Here is a 16,253-nt window from a genome sequence, read left to right as displayed (position 1 = left end):
GTGGGCGCAGCGAGGGCCGTCTTATCTGGTGTTAAGCACACCCTTGGGACTTGAAGAGCCAACGGCTTCTTCTTTAGTTCTTCTCTCCTCCCATTCTCTGTTCTAACCCCCCCGCCATCTTCGCTAGCTGGCTTTCTCCTGGCCCTTTTGTCAGCGGATTACTGGGGGTTTAGAGACGCACACAGTGATTCCTCCCTCCCCGATCAGAACCACACAGGAGGTTAAGGCTGGAGCACAGAGGGGAGACCCCCACACAATGATCTGAACTACAGAAGCTTTCTATGCGTGCCCACTTACACCCCCCCTCTCGTCCATTTGCTCTGCTCAGAAATCAACACAGAGCGCCATTCAGTGCTCGTGGTTTTCCCAGCAGGAATCTCGGGCTACATGCCAAAACCCATATCTTTTCTTAAATCTCTGACACCTACAGAGTTTATTGAATATGTTTTCATCCGTTCTCTTTGTCTTCTGTGTGTTTTCCTGTGTGTGGTCGTCCTTGTAGTCGTCTGCATCGGTAATAAGAGAAAACACACACGGCAAACAAACAAGCCCCAGGTGAACGCGCAGACCGTCAACACACACGACACATACGATCCATCCATACTGCGAGGGGAAGCATAGGATCTTCCTCTACAGGTTTCCGCATCCATCAGTCTCTACCTCGTCCCTGGGACAGCTGCCCAGACAGCCCATCTGTCTGTCCTGACCTGAGTCTGGTTCCAAGGGGGGAGCCTAAGTGGCCCGTGAAGGGGGTCTCTGGCACGTAGCCCACGCGGTAATGACAGTTTAGCTGCCAGCGGCTTGCCTAACAGCTCTGGAGGTCTCTCTGTGGTGCTACAGTATTGATATTGTATCGGGTTGCGAGGGGCTTGGCAGCCTTTTAATGAGAGCCCAGATTGATCAGGCAGTAGTGGCTCTCGCTTTACTGTGGGTAATACTTATTAGCTGTCCCTGCAGGCCTGACCTCCCTCTGATCTGTATTACTGAAAACGCACGCACACATACACACAGACATTAATGGATGCATGCTAGCGCAGGAAAAATGGCCCTGTGAAGGTTAACATTAAATATTTTGTTGAACACAAGTAATTATAGTTATTTGTTTTTGGGGATTTTCACAATCCACTGAACTGAACTCATCGATGGCTCCATGTGCTTGGATCCATGACTCATTTTGTGGCCAGTCAATAAGCAGTGGGAGAGAGCTAAGTTAACTTGGTCAAACTTCATACTGTTTTTAATTAATTCAGTCAATAATTAAGGACTTTTCTTTAGTCACATACGGTACATACTCTAGGCCTCCCACACACGCAGGTGCTTGGTTTGGGATATAATGGCACATTTAAAACTACATTCAATCAGATCGATCAACCCAGAGGTTTTACAATGTCTGACAGCCATTTTTGAACTACTTTAACTTGGAATTCCCAGAGACACTCCATGCATGGCTTAACTGAGCTATGGTGTGCTTGAAATTTGACATTCGGCATCCTTGTCCCAGTTTTCATGCAACGAATGAGAGAAAATCGAATAACTGACGGGAACATGTCCCTCTCCTCCTCCACACCAGGTGGCGATATGTGTCAGTGGGTTAATACAGCCCCCTTCCTGTTTGACATCATATAATAAATAAGAGTCGCTCATGAGGCAGACCGGCATTTCAAACAACAACCAGATGGACAATAGTACAGTTTTTGTAACCTTGCATGTAATGTGTGCACTATGGGGCTGATAATATCCCTCAGGTGGTTTTTCTACTGGCTCTGTTTACCTTCTTCTTCTTCTGTAACCGGCTTTCTTGGATGTTTTTGTTCCGGCGTCATGCAATGTTAGTTGTAGTAATGTGTTAACATGCACTTAAGTTGTCCAGTCAAAGTGGATTAAGGCAATAATTAGTTTTTTTCACGTGCATGTAAACTTCCTGACTGAGACTAGTACTTAATTGACTCACAATCTCTGTAATTTGTATTGTTTTTTTCATTTTTTATTATTATTATACATTTTATCTGTTTTATATGTGTAGGTTTATGTTATTATTGTTGCTTTATTTTCATGTACCTTGTGACTGCTGCTTACGGCCTAATTAATCATATTATATGTGCATGCTGTATGAAAAGCCAATAAAAGTATTTGTTGTAATAATAACATACATACTCCATAAAGGGGCCAGGCGGATCATGTTGTACTGAAACAGGGGACACAAAATGTTATTAATTAATCAATGAAGTCAATCTGTCAGTAAAGTCATAAAACTCTGTTTAGGTGATAAAAATCTAAGAATAAAAAATATCAAGGACACACTTTAACATTTTTTCTGACGTAGTCCGACACCTAAACATGTAGGCACTTAACCGGCTCACTCAGGACAGAGAAAGCAAACCAGCTCCTGTCATTTCCATTGCAGTTGCATGTTGTGGAATGACTGTCTGGACAACAGAGGTAAAGGTCAAGCAAACGTGTATAGAGTGAGAGAGAGTAAGATATTTAAACCACCTGTCAGCCTCCGTAATAGCGCTTCACCTTCCAACCCCCTCCTCTTCCTCTTTACCTGCATCCACAGGCTCATGTCAAGGTCACAGCAGTGGTCTCGGGGACTTGACTGTCTCCTATTAGCCCTCCATTAGGCTCCTGTCAGACAGGCAGCCAGCCGTCAGCCCCCCCGTGGTTGCGATCATGACCCCCACTCAGCTTCAGGACCCCCCCCCTGGGATCAGCAGCAGGGAAGGGAGGTGGAAGTGAAACCCTACTCAGTACTCAGAGGGGAGGACATTGTGATTACTTTCGAGTGGCCTTTACGACTGAAGCAGACCGTTCCACGAGAGCGCTGGCAATCGGTCGCGCCCAAATGTGACGTGAAATTATTCAAACGCTGAAGGCTGGATTTGCACGGGGTGAAAAAAAAGCCGTATGTTTTGACTATGTCCTCTTCGAGATGTTCCATACACAAGCCTGAAGGCAACAGCCGGCCCTCTCTCTCTCGTCTTATTTTTCAGCTTCCTCCTTCTTTCTTCAATTAAACATAAATTAGCAGGGTCCTGATCAAGTTCATCAACCCTGTGTAGTAATTAGTGCTGTGTCAGAGCATAGAGCGTGGCCTCGTTTCACTAATAGAGTAATTACTGCACCGTCAGTCAGCTCTACGGCCTTTGCCCCTCACACACCTTCAAATCATCCTGTCGCATTTTCCTATCAGCTCAGATGGAACACAAAGCAGCAGGCAGGAAATACACCCGGTTTTTCCAACCATGGAGGGATTAATAGGCAACTGAACCCTTTTACTGTGGATCGCGCCGAGCCAAAAAGGTCAATCAGATTCATGAGAAAAAAAAAAAGCCGCGGACGAATGTCTGCATTTAATGACCGCTGTGTAGCACCGAGATCGCTGTTACAATCCGCTATAAAAACATTAAAAATAAATGAAGAGCAAAGTCGATTCATGATGCACATAAAATTGCCAGTAAATTCTCGGGGAAAGCAGACAAGAGAGGGACAGCGACACTACGCTGCCATTGTCAAACAGAGGAGAGAGGGACCCTGTTTTACTGCTGCAGAGATTCAATCAATTATCCCCTATTGTAGTCAAGAGAGTGTAAAACACTACGAGCTGGAGATACAAGACTTCCACCACAATTTCCACCAGCTGTCCTGTGTTTTTCACCGAGAAGCCAGTGACGACGTAGTCTAGGCCCTGTCCAGACCTCACATTAACATGCATAGAATATTATAGAGTTAGGTCCACATATATTTGGACACTGACAAGTTTTCTTATATTAGCCGTTTACCAAGACATGTTAAAGATACAGTTATATAATCAATGTGGGCTTAAAGTACAACTGTGATTTGAGAGTATTTACAACCAAATTGAAGGAATGATTTAAGGATTAAAACTCTTTAATATGTAGCCGCCTCTATTTCAAAAGGACCAAAAGTAATTGGACAGTTGACTAAGAAGCAATTTCCTGTTCTGCATGGGCTATTCCCTCATTAATCCCTCATCATTTAAGCAGGGAAAAGATCTGTAGATGATTCTTGGTTGTGGCATTTGCATTTGGAAGTTGCTGCTGTGAATCCACAACATGCAGTTAAAGGAGATCTCAATGAAAGTATAACAGGCTGAAAAAAAAACCCCAAAAAACCAATGGTGGCATCCATTGGTTCCAGACTTCAGGTGGTCATTGTCTGTGACAGATTCTCAACAATATTTAAAACTAAACACTTTGAGCCCCTGAAATGAGGAGACTTTAATTAAAAATGGTTGCTATTCCTTAACGTTTTATAGGCTATTTTTGTTTAACCGTTGCATCTCAGTCGTTTCATTTTAAATCCACAGCATGTAGAGCCCAAATCATGAAGACTGTGTCACTGTCCAATGCACCCTAATCTCCAGTAATAAAGGTAAATGAAGACACTGGTGAAATACTTAGCCACATATGCTCCTCATACATCAGTAATGACCACATCAATAATTAATCACATGCTGTTACGCTACTTAATGACAGAATCACACTAGTGTGCTCATATTAAATACTTGCATTTGTTAATTCTTGCATAGATTTATTTATTATTTGGTTGGTTAACAGCTACAAACACGGAACATTGTAAAATCCTCTCATTACTAATAAACAAACATTACTTGCAGTGGAGCTCTTTTATGAGACACTACCAAAGGAATGTGTCTCAGACCAGCTCCAAATGCAATCTGATCGCTTAGTTCATCCTGAAGGTGTTCACACCTGTGCTTAAAGCTCGTCACTTGGGATCGGATCCCCCAGGTCTGAATGGGGCCACTGGTGTCATCCTGTGTTTGGCGAGCTCCCGCTTAAACGCAGCTGTGATTAAAATCCATTAAAGCAATTATCTTAACGTCAGGAAGGCTGGGGATCAGAGGAGAAGAAGTGGGCCTTTTGTAGAACCCAGATGAATGCTCCCTTCAGCACCATCGCCCCAGATTTCTTAAGTTAGATGAGTGGTTATGCAAGTGGACACAGGAGATGTTTTTTTGTTTTTTTTCAAGTGTAGGCGCACGCACACACATGCATACACTTTCACCACGGCCAGCCACTTCCTTACAAATGGAGAGCCGACTTCCCAGCTAGCCGACTGGAGCTGACACGCAGCAAGAAGAATGAGCTGCCTCTGTGCTGTTACTATAAAGCTTGGCCGGAGTGCAAAGCGGCCTCACTGTGTGTGGCGCCGCAGGTTGGCACGCTCACAGGGAGCTTTATTGGGGTGCCGTCCTGGCCGTCAGGCAGCATGCCCGATGTTGACAAAGCCCAGGATCGCCTGCTGTCACCCCATTCTATGTGCACCCGGCGGAAAGAATCAATTAGGACGATTTCACAACAGAGCGCTTTAATATTTGACTTTTAATCAGTGGGCATAAGGCGGGATGGAGCGCGGACGCACGCTGGCAGCTTCTGTCTTGCTGATGTGGAAAACGAGGGTCACAAAAAAAATGCTCTGATCCCAGCAGCGCGTATCACGTGCCCCACCCCACAGTGTACGTGAAGAACCTGCCTGAGGAGGAAAAGCCACCGGGCTAATCCCCCACAGTCTAAAGGGAAATGTCCCTTTGTCGCTCGCAAGGCATCAAAAGCGTCTTACGCAACCAGCTGCAAAGAATGGGGGGAGACATATCACATAACTGGTAAACAACCAGAGCCGTTGCTGAATGGACAGTGGTTTCAGAGAGTTTCAGCGACGAGGTCTGAAGTTGGATCCCGGCTTTGAAAAGTTTTGTATGAAGATTTATCCCACACTGCTGAAGGCCCCCCCTCCTCCTCCTCCACCAGCAAGGAACGGAGGACGAAGGAGAGAGGTGAAAGCTGTCCTCACGCTGGAGTTTTGAAGTGGAGATAAGTCCTCAAACAGAATATCTTACCAAAGACACATCATTCACCTGTCTGCTCTCGCTAGTGTCAAGAAGACAAGAAGGAACATCAAAGTTCAGCTCCCTCAAATGCTCGGTCAATAAAGTGCTCACGGCGAGGTGTATTTTCTCCATAAAATAACTACGACGGCTACATGAGGAGCTCTTTACAGCGAGTCGTTTGTTCCGAAAAAAGGAGACCTGATTAGAGCCCCACGTACTGATGTTTTCGCAAGTGGTAATGAATCAGCTCTGCACAGCTGTGCACATAATATGCCCACATGTGCTGAGAGCAGCTTCTTCTGCTGCTACCCAACTGTTCACACAGGATGACTCTGATCACAGAAGCACCAGACGCATGTTGCTGGAAAACAGCCAACAGGACAGCAGCAACGCTGCAGCACTTCCAACTAATAATTTAAAGCGTAAAACATTGCCAGCGCTATCGCTGCTTGTTTAGTAACGACATGAAGATAGTTTACAGCTCAAAGCCACGGGGGGTGAATTTTTCAGCTATTGATTTAATAATTCTGAGTTTTGTAACTGGCTCATTAATCCTCATAGCTCTTTCCCACAGCCTCACATCTGCATCTTTCATTTCGACTCTCTGTTCTCCTCTTGGACTGATGGCCACCGAGGGGGCATCTGCTGTGGCCGGAGCACAACCACAACACCCACAGGTCTCTTTGATCATGAATTCAGCCTCTGCCGCTCCAACAATAACATCTACTTATTTATGCAGAGCAAAGCGCTAATCACTTTCATGCAGATCAAATGAAGTGATTTGATTTTTTTGGACTGACTGATGCGCGAGTTGGCTTTGGATGTTATGAATCTATGCCCCCGCAGCAAGTGTTAACACTAACTATAGCCCCCCGTGTCGTTGCCTTCACCTCCTCTGGGCTCATCAGACTCCATGGTAACAGGGACACTAATCAGAACCTGACTCATTTCTGCTCGGATGGAAGAGAACCAGCAAGAGAGGTGAAAATGCGGGTACAAAAACCTGCACTGGAGGGAGTGAACTTTGCACAGTTAAATACAGCGATTACACAGCTTGGCCTGAGTGATGAAACACGGACGGCCTCGCACACAGTGACCCACATCTGTGAGTAAGTGCACGTAAAAGACAATTGAGAAAGCTCTCGTGGTTGCAGCGACAAAACGGAACCCGCATCCACAAAACGAGAGCGTTTCTCTTCGACCATGAGGGATGAACAGGCTTACCTTCTCCTTTTAAACAAGCTGCCTCTGACGTTCTCCCCTCCCAGTGAAATCGGCCTGCGACTGCCAAGTTCTGGAAGCAAACACAAAGTCCAGAGCGGATGAATGCTTGGAACATATGCAACTTTTGTCTCAGGAGCTCAAACAAATCCACGCCACGCCGTATCTTTTCCATTCCAGCTTGTTTGTTTGTTTTTCCATAATCTTTTTTAATTATGAATCGCGCACCGCGCTTTACCCGGGCCTACTTTGTCTCCGTCCTCCCCAACAGATGCTGGAAACTATTCCGAGTCCAGATGCCGCTCCCAGCCACCGTTCCTCCCTCCTCACGCGTACCCCTCCAGGATGGGCGCGCACATCTGTTTTAGACCTCGACACTGCGACGCGCCGCGGGATACGAAGACAAACAAGCACGCACGTCACTTCGGTCCACACGACATTCACGACCGATAAAATCTACGGTTGACGCTGTGACGCCTGAGGAGACGGGCAGCAGTTCAGGAGGTGGTTTAATTAGACCTGTGCCAGAAACGGAGAGTACAAATGGTCTTAATTTTAACATAATTACCCTCTAGGACATTTTTAGCATTAGTGATAATAATAATCCGCTTCTGCTTCTAATATTTTGTAAGTGCTGCTTACTCTAAGGCAGTCAGACCCTTACATTAGTTTAAGTTCTTTCCATCAAGCCGCTGTCTAACACTATCTCCACGTCTCCAAGTGCCACAATTCCTGCTCCGTGTCTGCCCAGGGAAGACATGTGGACAGGAGTCAGACATGTGTCTGATTCTGATTGGACAGGTGTCAGTGTCCAGCGTGTAAACATTTGAGCCCAAGCAACTCTGACATCTCTATAACCGCACCGTGAAATCTAGACCTTAATCTCTTTCCAGTCTATTGTGAAGCGTTTGTGCGCACAAACGGCGGTGATGGATGGCGGCGATGCGCGCGCTGCCACTCGTTTGGTATGTGCCGCATGGCTAAGAATACACCGGGGAGCGTTATAAGCCCACTGTCATCTCGCTGCCAAGGCACGTCTCTGACCCCAGCTGCTTTCCGCCCGCGCCAGCGCTACCAGGCACTCATGGGCATCAAAGAGGAGTGAGTCTGGACACCTGTGCTCGTCTATCTGTCCGTCTGTCCAACTGGAGCAATACGAAAGCACGGCATCACTGTGAAAGCTTTCCATGCACTCCGTAGTATATTCGTTGATGGCTCAACACGTAACTGACAGAGACGCTTAAAGCCAGGGACACGACGAGGAGCGGGAAGTTCAGTTGTGTGACAGGAACACGAAAAAAGCGCGGGCATCGTTTTATTTGAAGAGGATTTTATTTGGCCATCGGTGACATCCACATAAATGCGCGGCTTTTCGGCAGACGCCGCAGACTGCAGACGGCAAAACTGATTTACTTTCATTGTCTCCGGCTAAAATAAAGGTGTGACAGATTTCATATAAATAAGCAGAGACGGGGAGAAGAGGAAGGGAGGGGATCGGAGCAGGCCGCGGATGACGAGGCCGTGTGACAAGCGTGGCAGCTGAGAGAAAATGCGACACCTGGCCTTGTCCTTGATGTGAATAAGGGGATGATACATCAAAAAGTGACGGGGCAGAAAGATGGCTATTACCCAGACAAAGAGCAAGATGAGGAGAGCAGAAAGTGACTATTTTTGGCGGAGGGGTAAAAATACGCCACGGGTTCGCTTAATATTCCCTTCCTTTTATTAGTTACAATAATCTCCTGCTCTTGTCAGTTTTATAAAGACGTTTCCTAGGGAAAAAAAAAAAGTCAGAAGCCCACGTTAACAAATACGCAAAAGGAAGGCCACTCTTTTGACTCTGATAAGCTGGAATGAGCTGCCTGCTCAGGTTAATCCTGATGAAGTTTGACTACTAGGGTAAATAAGTGGGAGCCCGAGGCCATGTTTTCTTTGATTCTGGAGCGAAGGCTGATAGATTTCAGCGGGCTGAAACCATGGCTCTGCCTCTATTGATCCCTTATCCCCAGTCCTGTCTCTTCTCCAATTAAGAGTTCACTAAGCCACCCCTTCCTAATGAATACTACCTTCCTGCCAACATCTCAATGTTGCATTCACTTTGGTGTCTCTGGTGCTTTCTCACTTCGTTTCTCAGGGGTCCGCCACTCGAGCTGTAGTTAATGCTCAATCACACCGGGACAATAAAGAAGCCATTGATCTAGATTTGCTATGGAGTAGCTTTTTTTTGGAGGAGTGGGGGTCAAGGTTAGTGGAGAAATCCCACAGCTCTTTCAACAAAAGCCTGAGGTAGACAGTGCAAATCTTTGTACATCACTGGGAATCAATCGCTTCACCAGCAGCCAGATTTTAAGGATTAGAACGAATCGAGCTACTTTGGGTGTAGAAATCTGGGATGTGTCTGGGTGTCAGGCGGGGAAGATCAAAAGATTCATTACATGAGAATTAGATCAAACACAGTCAAAGTTGGAGGACAGACAGAGGAGGAGCGTGTATGGGTGAGAGTGGTCGACATGAGAGAACTAAAAATCTGAACACAGGAGCCAAAAAGCTGCCTGAATCAATAGGTACGTACAGAAACAGAAAGAATCAAAATGTGTGTTTGTCTCACTCCACGACTGATGGCATGTCAGTCTCCTGGTTTGCCCGCATTGAGGGTCGCAGTTAGGAATAAGAAACGGTTCAGCCACAGGTCAGCTGTGGCCCGGTGCACCCGGCTTTAAACCAGTAATCCCAACGCTTTGGTGGAGTGAGAAAATCCAATTTCAGAGATCTGTAATTCCATAAACCTTATTAGGCACAACAATGCCTACTACACCCTGAGGGAGACGCGTGAGGGAGGGGTGCGCGGTGGGTAGCTGCAGTTGTGACCAGGCTAAACACAAAGATGGAGAGAGGATGACAGGCACAGAAATGAAGATTAAAGTAGAGTCGGGGTGTAGCTAATCAGGTAAATGAAGAAGACAGAAGTGCTCGGGTGCTGCGGCATTTGTAGTAAGTTACCATGACTAGGTACGGCATGATGAAATGGGTGACACACTCAGATTTTCAGGGTAACATTTTCAACTTGGCAGTCGCATCCAGCGTTCTCCCCGCTGCTAAACTCATTGTCCCTGTTTTCACATCCAGACAGTGTTCTCTTTTTATTTACTCTAAATTCCTTCTTTTCTTTTAAAGCCTGAACATGTCAGAATACGCCGGGAGATGGCATCTTGTACGTACGGGTTTCAAAATAGCGCCTAAAATATCCGAGTCGGCCTAGGTCATGTCGTAGCATCACCGCTGCATCCTGCATTCATTTAATTGCAACATCAATGGGCCACTTAGACCACTGTTATCCGAGTGTTCTCATTGATTGTTTGCCTAAATTCAAGAGAGTGGGGTGTGTCTGTTTGTTTTGCCTTACTAATGGACGCCATCTCAGCACACACCTCAGAGCGAAGTCGAAACACGGCACCGGAGGAGGCACGGTCATAAAAGATACAAATGCAGACAGATGAGAGGAATATAAAACAGACTGATCAATATGAAGCTCTTCCGATTCATATGCGAGGGACTGAGGTGGAGAAAACAGATGAAAGTAATCGCGGCAATAACTGCATTTCGCTTATCAGATTAAAAAACATTGTTGCCCGAAAAACTGACTTAAATTGGAGTCAGCCTTTGGCCGTGGTGCACAAATCTCCCAATCACTGCTCTTAGCAACCACAGTTAATACTGTCATAAATTATTCACGAGCGTAACAAAACTGTAGCAAAAGGCCACTGATAACCCCGGGATCTAAAACCTGATTAGAGGAGGAGATTGGAGCGAAATTCAGAGATATAGCAGGGCTTTAGTGACATCTCCGAGGTTTGATATTGCAAGTGAGAAGGGGCCTCCAGCCGCTGTCTCTCCAGAGACAGATAGGGCAGTGAAGCCCGTACTCGGTGGCCAGCAGGGTATAATTACATTTCCCCGTGGGGCACCTCCGCCGCAGCAGCTCAGCCATATAGAGGGAAGGAGATTGAAATCTGATTGCACTCGTGCACGGCAGTCGAATGGCTGTCCACACATGAACATTGGGAATCACAAGTCCACACGCTGAGCACAGCGATCTGATATGACACAGGCCCAAACGCATAAAAAGAATCACACACGCAGACACCCAGCGATGTATTTTCTCCTTATGTGCTCCTATCAGCCGTGCTCTCCGGTCGCTACACAGCGTTCAGCGAGGAGCGTTTTGCGAGGTGTGGTCAAAGAGCCCCTCTGCCTCCACCGCCAGAGCTGAGAGGAGCACAAGCGCCGAGATTTACGCACTGAAGCCGAAGCTGCTTCACTGCAGGGCCTCTTAACAGCAACTCATACATACAGATGAACAGGGGCTCACGTGAGTGCTGTCGGGCTATGCTCGGTATATTCCATAGCAGCTTTGAGTCTAAGTGAATGAGTAATGAAGCTCGTGCTACGTTTCCAAGCTGAGATTTCTACTGAATAAAATGTGAATTAGTATCTTCGTATGTGAATGTAACACACTCATGCAGCACTATTAGATAATTCATGAAGCCCCAATAACTCCCATGTAGCATGACGTTTCACTGCCTCATCTCACCTCGGCATGATGCCGTTCACTGTATGTATGTGTCGGTGTTTTCACCCCATTATTCTGCCTCTTTCTAGTGAAGCGGTTAAAAATAATCAAGTTCATAAAAAAATGTGTTGGAAATGTTCCAACGGGTTGAACTATGGAAGGGATAGAACGTGTTTTTAGGACAGGAAGTGGAGCAGGTGGAGGAAGTCGTGGATCTAACAGGGCTGGATGAAGCTAATGGGTGGCACTTTGCTTTTAGGACGCTCTAATCTAACCTCACACCGTCTAGCCACAAAAGGTCAAGGCGGCGGTAAAACGAGCAGACACCGGCGCAGCTCCAGCCGCCTCCGGGCCCGCAGAGACCGTCCAGCAGTGTCACCTTGGCCGCTGTCACTGATATCTGCCACCTGTCACCGCGCTGCCCCCGCGGCCCGAGACGAAGCCGCGCTGACAATGAGTTTGTCAATAGGACTTCCTCCCGAGAGCGGAGACGGGGGGGGGGACATGTCCTCCGCTTTTCATCAACAGCTTGAGTCAACAGCCACAGCGTAGCATTAGCATACAATACATATTCATGCCGGTGTCTCCTCTCGACTGCATCGCCAGCCCTCCTGCACATTTTCGAGCCGTTTTTACAAATGGCATGTCAGACGCCCCATTTTCACCGGGAGTCCCACATGGCCTCTTATGTATTCACAACACGGCGGCTGCAAACAACATCAACAGGTCTCAAGGTCGTCAGTTGCGCGCGCACACACACACACCGATTGTGTGTGTTTGTTTGTGCGTCTTTTAGAAAAGAGTGTGTGAACAACTGATGTAGGAAAACAAGAATGAGAAAACGGAACGGAACGAGAAAATGGCTGATGTTTAACCGGCTGCTGTGCGTGTGTTTGCGCTGCTTGTGCGCGGGCACAGACTTATGCGGCGCGAGTGCAACAATCAAATGTCAGCAAATAAGCTGTTATGTCACCAGCTGTTACCGTGCAATTGCTGATTGCTGTGTGGAAACGTAACCATGAACAAAGAACGCGTCTGGGTGCGTTCGTTTGAGCGTGCGTGCGTGTTTTCGTGTAGCGTGCAGCCGCGGTCTTAACATGCCTGGGGACTAGCTGACAGGTAGACTAAGCAGGAGCATCTTCCTTGAGTCCACGAGCATCTCAGTGAGAAAAGAGGCCAGTTGATGTGGGGGTTAGCGCTTCCATGGCAGAGTGCGTAGTGATAAATAATGAATGCTTAAAGAACAGATCTCTGAAGCGTCTTTACTTTCCATCCATCCATCCATCCATCCAGTCAACCATCCATCCATCCATCATCCATCCATCCATCCATCCATCCATCCATCCATCCATCCATCCATCCATCCATCCATCCATCCATCCATCCATCCATCCATCCATCCATCCATCCATCCATCCTAGCATACATTCACCCGTCCACCCGTATCGCCACAAACAGCGCAGGATGTTCAGCTGCCTCGGTCATAAATATTTCAGCCTCTAGGTCAGTGCTGAACCCCTCCCTCCTCCTCCTCCTCCTCCTCCCCCTCCTCCGGTCCACTGAGCTTAACTGGCACCACTTGGGGATGACACAGCCTTTTGACCCATAAACTTATTGACAAAACACTGATAGTGAGTACATTTACTGGGAACTCGGCGGCTAAAGCCACGCGCTTTCCTATAGGAGAGGCAGCGGCAGCAACTGTTGAAATGGCGACTCTTGAATGAATGCTGAGTGGTTGGAACCTCATCAGTTTCTCAACAAAGGCAGCCACAAGTTAAACCATCCAAAAACTGCTCGCATCCTGCCTCCTTTGGAAAAAGTCTGTTTGTTGCTCTGATTTTAAACGCCCACACACTATTCACCACCAGACGGGATCGTATTTGAGTAAATACAGAGCAACGTCGACACAATAAATGCTCAGTTTTTCTGCAGACTGTGAAACAGGAGGACAAAGAACTAGTCACAAATTTAATAAAACACCAAGACAGAGCGAAGAACTGTTCACTGGATAAAGTGGATGCTTACAAATTCTCAACATAGCTTTGATGCGGTAGCCACTAATCTTTCGGTGGCACACTATGAGATATGTGAAAACGTGAGAATCACTTGCAAGGCAGTTCGTAGGGACACAGCACATGTTGACAACTTCCAGCCCTAAAACAACCAACTTGTTCCACTGAATAAAGAGGCGGTTTGTCTCCAAGCTGCTCTGACTCACAGCCAGATACTCCACTGCATCCGATGAACAAGAGGTCTCATCTCTCTTACCCCGATGAGCAGTGCCGTTAGCGAGTCGTGCATAAATCTCAGAGGCGAACTGAATGGATCAGAGCGTTCAAGTGTAAACTAGGGCAAAGCTCCAGCTCCCGTACCTTCAAGACACACCACTCTGGAAACAAGTCCTGTGGAGGAACAAGCAATCGCATACCGAGGCGCAGACACGCTGCTCTCTGTCATCTATGACAAAAAACACGCACAAACACAAATCCACACACCTGTTTGGCCAGTCCGGTAGCATCCAGTCCCGTCTGGTCCGCTCAGATCTGGTCCGCTGTGCTGGCAGAGTGAGGAGCTCTTCTCACCCCCCACACAGCCCGGTGCAGACAGCTCACTGTTATAGATGCACTGACAAGTGAAAGGAGGGAGGCGTGGCTTCACATGAGATAAATAAAAGAGGGAGGGAACGAGGGAGGAGCGAGGCTCCCTCAATCTACAATTCAATTTTGCCTTGACTTGGTTTTTCAGCAGGGTTTTTGTCCACCTCTTTTTTTTTTTTTTAGCGTGTTCTCGCTGTTATCCGAGCGCTCCTTCTCCTTTTCCATCCTCCATCCTGCATGTTGTTCGTCGCTGTTTCCATTAGTTTTAGCCTTTCTCGTCCTGTGTTGCTTCCTGTTCCTTCTCTTTCTCCTTGTCACATTTTCCTCTGCCTCTTCCTCTCACTCCTTTCTCGGCTCTCATTCACAGGAAAGTAGCGTTTGTGTGCATGTGTGTGTGTGTGTGTGTGCGCGCAAGACAGTGAACCAGGGCAGCTCCGGCCATCTGTTGGAGCCTGTGAGCTTCACCTATTCACAGTCTCATAAAAGCAGAGGCACACAGAGGAGTAAGAGAGAAAAGAATGGGAGGGGACGAAGAATCAATCTTAATGCTGCAGGGCTGGGGAGGGAAGGCACAGCCTGGCACACAAACCATATCTATCAGGCTGGCACCTCTGAGGAGAGCTGGCGTGGACACGTCTGCTCGCTGGGTCCAGGCAGCACAGGGGATTTGGCTCAAAGTGCATGGGCATGCAGACAAAAAAAGAAACGCACACCCAAATCAATTTACACACAAGAACACAAACGGCACAGGCGGGTGTGTTCACTCTCGCACATGCACACACACACACACACACACACACACAAATCCACAAAACCAATTTTCTTTTTGACAAAACAAACAGGATCTATCAAGACGGATAATCCCGCAAACTCAAAGAGACAAGGGGATGGAGGACGGGGGACTATTCTCAAAACTCACACATACAAAGCATTCCATGGGTTCTTCCATCTCGGCTCAGTTAAGGAGGCATTTCCCCGCACGGTTTAAGCTAGGTATTTCTCCTGAGTGCCGGTGTCACTTCCCATCCCTGACCAGGAGGGAGAGGTGCGGCGAAGGGTGGACGAGGGCGGAGGCATCCATCACTGTCCGCGCCAGCCGTCCCATGATAGATGCGCCTGTTTATCCCTCTCTGCGGGTTATTTAGATGCAGTCACAGCTAGAAAGATTAGTGATGGAGAACCTCTGCACCCCCTTCGCCTCTCCTCCCACCCCATTTAATCAATAACACTCTTATCTATTATCTGCATTTGGAGGTATTTCTCCATGGAAATTTAAGGCCGCGAGAGATTAATTGTCCACCCCCTCTAAGATTTTTCAATTACAACGTCTGCATTGGATCAGCTATCTGTCACCTTGGCACAGTGTGCTATCTGTGTCACCCGCCAAAAGATGAAACCACGCTGTTTCGAGAAAATCAAACAGTATTTCTCGGCCGTCCCGTGCAGATGGGAAAGCAAACTATTCAGAGGAGAGGATTTGCAGCTAGATTTTCTGCTTTATCGCCAGGTGCATTCAACACTAATCCTGTTTTTCTTTTTTCTTTTTTTTAAAAAAGCATTGTCTTTCAAGCCAATTGGAACCACAAGTCTTTTGTGAGAATGGATTAGGCGGTTCTAATACTTTTTATAATCATCCTAAGACAAAAATTTACTGCTGGAAAATTATTTATTTCTTCAGCGTCTGCATAGAAGATGATGTCTGGGACTCTGGGAGTGCTTACATAAAGGAGTCATCTAGCTGCTCTTACATGCTGGATTACAGACAATGCCCCAGAGACGGCCATGTTTTTCCTGCGCGATGCCGACATGCCAACACAGCAGCCCAGTGACACCACTTGGCACATGGTTTATTCATGCTCGCACTCTCCGTCTCCGGTTCTCACGCACACTTAAGCTATGTCATCCCGCTGACTTCTAATTGGGTTTAACGCAGATCAACAGATGTATCCCCTATGAAATCAGTGTACAGAGTAACTTTCCTTATGTAAAC

General features: G+C 47.0%; 1 protein-coding gene across 4 annotated transcripts in view; it reads right to left on the bottom strand.

The window, feature by feature from the left end:
• Nucleotides 1-14,522, bottom strand: part of sulf2a (sulfatase 2a) — a 35,737-nt gene extending 21,215 nt beyond the window's left edge. For 2 of the 4 annotated variants that reach the window (XM_047583796.1, XM_047583797.1), the window contains exon 1: nt 14,162-14,522. The gene's annotated coding sequence lies outside the window, so the exon portion shown is untranslated. Of the gene's footprint in view, nt 1-7,096; nt 7,167-14,161 lie in introns of all 4 variants that reach the window. The other 2 variants (XM_047583795.1, XM_047583794.1) reach the window with 2 other exon arrangements.
• Nucleotides 14,523-16,253: the final 1,731 nt, after the last annotated feature.

This window comes from Mugil cephalus, chromosome 4 (assembly GCF_022458985.1).
Source record: "Mugil cephalus isolate CIBA_MC_2020 chromosome 4, CIBA_Mcephalus_1.1, whole genome shotgun sequence".
In the NCBI taxonomy this organism is placed as follows: domain Eukaryota; kingdom Metazoa; phylum Chordata; class Actinopteri; order Mugiliformes; family Mugilidae; genus Mugil; species Mugil cephalus.
Note: the sequence above shows the minus strand (reverse complement) of the source record. Positions and strands in the feature narration are given on the sequence as shown.